A 5,309-nucleotide genomic window follows, 5' to 3' on the forward strand; every position below is an offset into this window, starting at 1 on the left:
AAATGACACATTTAATTGGCTGACATTGGCAGATAGACGAAATATTTTATTAATTAATTCTTCAGACGTGCGAATATTTGACCAGCCTTTAGGCAATATTTGGATGCCCTTGTCTGCTCGCGTTTATGACCATGGCGCGAATAAACGTGATATGACATAAGCCAAAATAACAGTTTCACCATGCCCGCTCGGACGTCTGGTACACGGTTCCTCCAGTTATTTACAAAAGCTAAAAATGTTCATGCATATTTTTGAATTAATTCACCTTGGCATTTGATAACATTCACACACCGGTTCGGCTATTTGGTTTCCAGAGCACCAATCGAATGTAAACTGTCGCCAGCTGCACAAAAGAAAACTATTTTGAATATTTTGCTAATCCGTAGTAATAGTTGGAAGATACGAAGAAGATTTAAAGAACGTAAGGAAGTGGAGAAATACAGAGTTGCTTGAGTGCGCCCGTACGAGGTATTTGCAAGAATTTTAGTCGGTATTTCGCAGTTTTTTTATGTTAAATCAGGAACTTATAATGCATTCGGAAATTTCTGATTCTTGAATACAGATTCGTTTCTGATTCTTGAATATAAATGTTGATGTAGGAAAAAAACGACTCTCTTAAATATTCTCGGGTATTCATCTTCATAAAAGTATTTTTCCTATTGATCATATACTGAATCTTGGACATACTTAAGGTGTGCAATACACGCCATTCATCGAGAAGCGTTGCAATATGCTGATAGCGGGGTTTTTGATTTTTTATTTCAACTGGAAAAAAATCGTTACTACAAGCAAAAGCTGCATGAATCGCTGGATAGATTCAAACTCTTTCCCGATCGCTCCTCCTTCGCCTCCTTGGGATCCCGTCCTCGGATTTCTATAACACACCAGAGGCATACACCGATAAGAGACCGCGTTCCCAGCGTTGCCGGACCAGAATCGGCGTTCCGTCTTCTTTTGCGTTGTGCAGTTGCCTGACCTGAAACTGTCCAGTGCGCGCCCAGTTGTATAACAGGCGAGTTACTGACATGGGACTTCGCTGATAACGCGGCACCCGTGTTGGCCTGCCCGCCTGGACACCCTGAATCGCTCTGGAGTTGACGCTGGCGATAAGGACGGCCGTTTGTTTGAGTTCGGAAACGTCAACGGTCCGGCGTGTACAAACCGAAAACTTCAACTAGCGTTGATAGGGGTCTTAGATTCCACGCCATCGTGCAGCGTGTTTCTATGAACACGAGCACATCCGTAGGCACTATAGTGAATGTTTTGCCTTTCATCTGAATCAAATCAAATCCCAAAGCGGATGCACTAAAAAGCGTGGTGGCAGGAAAGGTCACTGGATTTTTTTACACTACGAAATGAATAACAAGATGTTCGTCTTCGGTAAACATAGTATCTCTTCGAATACCTCGAAAATAGCACACGAGATGATTAGTGGAACGTATAGTGTTTCTTTAATGTTCTTCCTGTATGGTCTGGCTCAATCATTGCGCAGATTACGTTTTATTTAGGAACATTAAGATGAAGCCATTTTTTCTCTTCTTCGTACAACCCAAAACACCAGGGGTTATCCTTTGTGTTTGCAGGCCATATGCAGCAACGGTTCTAGACATGGACATTATTTAATTTGCGTCATTGGAACGGTGTTTTGTGTTTATTTGTTTCCAGGAATGATTTAGATGTCAAGCGAAGAGTGAAATTAAACTCAACAATCCTAATCTAGACCCGTACAACCTTTCATTCAAGCGTAGATGAATTGACCAACGGGATCGGTAACCGGTGAAGGTCATTTTCGCTTAACTAAAAAAACTTGATAACAACGTGTAACTCAATGCGTTTGCAAATTTTAAAGATTATTATGCATTTCCAAAATCCACCAAACATACACTTTCTTTCATTGCAACACCCAAACGTCGAAACATAACGAGTTAAGCTCTATTTCTATTTGCAATGGGTTGTGTTTTACGTGTGAAAAATCACGATACAATCGAGGATTATCGTTTCTACTAAAAAAATGCGGCTAATGATTGCCACTTTAAAAAGAACAAAACCGAGAAAAGATTTATATAAGTAAATGCGATAGAAATAATTAGACAATTAATGTACGAACTTTGGACAAGTATTGTAGAATACGAGATTGAATGAATAGAAATACACCTTCATCTGTGATTTAGAAAAAGACATATAAAAATATGACAATAATTCGCGTAATGTTCCAGGTCATAAAATGTTCAGTAATTATTTAAGGCAATTACATACCTTAAATAGATCAATTACCAGGTTTATTACATTGATAACTCTCGTAGTAAATCATCTACATTCGGTTTCACGAACGCTGTTTGAGTGCATGCTGAGGCAAATTCTTTGAACAGTCATAAAACTTTTCGCCAATCCCGTCCGTTTCGCGTAGACTTTTTCGGTTTGGAGAATACTCCAAACCAACCCCTGAGAGGCAGCCTTTGGTTGAACAAGCGCATAATCAGCTTCCCGCAGTTCCCCATTTACCATCTTCGCTAGTTTTTTGTTTACAAACATTCATTTTCGAAACAATCCGAACTTTGTTTTAGTTCCAGGAAGCGTCGTCGATGTTTTCTTTTGCTCGCCGTTTGCGTTTTTGGCAAATTTTAAGTGACGTTCTTTTCAGATTTTGTTTTTAGTCGTACGGCTTGTTTCTACGCTTCTACGCGGTATAAGACAATCTAAATGTACATCCGTCGGAAGAAAAGGGACGGGGCGCAAGCGGGAGACAATGGATGGATGCGGATGGAAAAGGATTGGAGAATAAATTGAAAATCACTTCGTGCGTCCTACGTTTGGGCGTATTAAATTAGCCTTCGACATAAGATCCCTGCCCGCCCTGAGCTTTGCATCTGACGTCTCCGTGTATTGGGAAGCGTACCATGACGATCGCCTCGGAACAATCGTCGATCCTGCGGTCATGGACTAACACATCGAAGAAACCCGTACGGGTAGAACAGTGCGCATGAAACAGGACACGAACCTCGGGACGATGCTGACGCAAAGGAGCAGGGAATAAAAAGGAACTCCATCGAGATGGGGAAGATAGAATTGTGTCGGAGAAAGAACAGCAGTAGTAGAAGCAGAAGAACGAAAAAGGCAGTAAGAAAAGATACATGAAACAGGTTTTGAAGACGATAGCAGCTCCGTCCGGGTCAGAAGGAGTACAGCAAAACAAAAAACACCAGAAATTTCAGAATAATAAAATCCACACCATCGTCCAGCACCATCCCCCACCAGCAAGTCCTGGGTTCTGCTGAGGATCCTGAGGGCTGGGCAATGGCAGCGGAAGCAGCGAGGGGTAGAAAGAATCCTTTTTCCACTCTGGAAACTTGTTTCACTGTGTTCAATTTTTTCCTCTCCTTTCGTAAGTTCCTTCTTGGGTCCGGTTACATGCTTCGTTTGTTGGCTGTATTCTACGTTAACTTTGCTTCTTTTACTAGCGTGTATACCGTCTTCTTTTACTTGTTGGTATCTTTATGTTCAAAGCACAAGCTTTTTCGAGCAGTACATTTTTCGGTCCAGCATCGTTTCGGGATCCTGCTGGTGGAATGCCAAAAAGGAAGCAACAACCGATCGGTCGTTCGACAGTGGACTCAAATCTCGGATGGGATGGAAGGGGAAGTAAATAAGAGCCTTGTGACCATGGGGAAGGGTATGAAGATGAGATGGAAGACGAGAATGCTATGTAATCAACTCCGGAGGATCAAACGGCTAAGATTTTCGGAACCCTCGGAGGTTCTTTGAGATCATCTGATCTGTTCCATCCGTCCTCCACGGTTATGCAAACGAGAAATACAAACTTACTCAAACGTAAAGGATACGGGACGGTGCATTGTTGCCCCGTTGCTTTCTCCACATTGCCCTCGTTTTCCTCAGGGTAATGGATGATCGAATACTCAGCAGCAAACAGGTAGTCGAAAGAACATGGGTTTTTTACCGTTCCTGTAATGACAAGGGGTCGATTTTTTACTACTACGTTTCATCTCGTAGACTTCGAGCGTGGAGAAAAATCAGGTGCTGCGGGTCCTCAGAAACCTATGGTGTGTCCAATATCCTTTGCGAATAGGAAAGCAGGTAAAGATGAAATCAGGAAGCAAGTTACCCTAGCAAAAACTAAATTAAAAAACATTTCCATTTCTTCCTTTTCGTTGGTAAGGTGCCAATGGTTGTAATAAACAGCAGCAATTTAAGGTTTCAGGTATCGCGCTATTTAAGGTAGCATTGAAAAAAATATATTAATAATACCTAAAAACAACAATTTCTGCCTTGTGACATCGTTCCGAGTACTGCACTTCTCAAAAGATTCTTAAATATTCTCGTATGACAAACGCGTAGAACAAAACATTGAAAGCAAGGGAAGAAAGAGTAGAGCCATTCTGATGCAGAATTTCTGTTTCAAACTAAGTCAAAAAAGCGAAGGAACAAATTATTTTAATTTATTTGCAGAATCGGTTTGCCTCCACCAACGTGTATTCCATCGACGGCACACATTCGAAGTACAAACACAATACACAACCAACGCACACTCGATCGGTTCGACTTCTTTCTCCTTCCACACAAGTTTTTGGGTTCGCAAAAAATCTTTGGAGGGGAAAAAGGCAATCTACGCTATCCCGCTCACATCAACATCGTAATTCCCTTTCAAACGCACACAGCACGCATGGGTCGTACACGGGAGCAGGGTTTCAAGAGGTGGATGCATGCAACCTAGCCGTTGTGTACAGCCGCATTGTTTGCATGTGTTTGAACGCATGTGTGTGCCACTTGTTTTGTTTGATCATTTCCTCCTTTTCATTTCGTTTTCATTTCGCTGCACGTCGGTTTACAAACGGCAGTCGGTTGCTCGAACTGGAGTTTGCTCGAAATTGGATTCGGTAGGACAGCGTTTGACCGGTACTATTTAATTGTGTATAATGTTTATAGTTTTTTAATTATAGCATGTTCTAAAAGCTCTTGTTGTCTCAGAAGCAAGTATTTTACTTACGAAAAACGTTACAAACAAGACATCACTTAAGTGCGTGAAACGCATCAAGCTGGAGTCTGGAGGGGAAGAAAAGCAGTGTGCGTCGCTTGTTCGACAAAGCGACGCTTGGTGGTGTTCGTGGTAACAGCCATTCTGTCGGTGTGTTTGTGACGTGGCGTTTGCCTGCCTCTGCGGTGGTAGTGCACAGGAGGGAGATGGTACAACTGTTCAGCGATTCCGATGGATTTCAAACAAGCGGCAAACGCGATCGCTTCCAGCGCAGTCCGGGTCAGTTCTGAAACGAGCGGCGTCCAGTGCAGATCGGTAC

The sequence above is a fragment of the Anopheles coustani genome, chromosome 3, assembly GCF_943734705.1.
Source record: "Anopheles coustani chromosome 3, idAnoCousDA_361_x.2, whole genome shotgun sequence".
NCBI lineage: Eukaryota > Metazoa > Arthropoda > Insecta > Diptera > Culicidae > Anopheles > Anopheles coustani.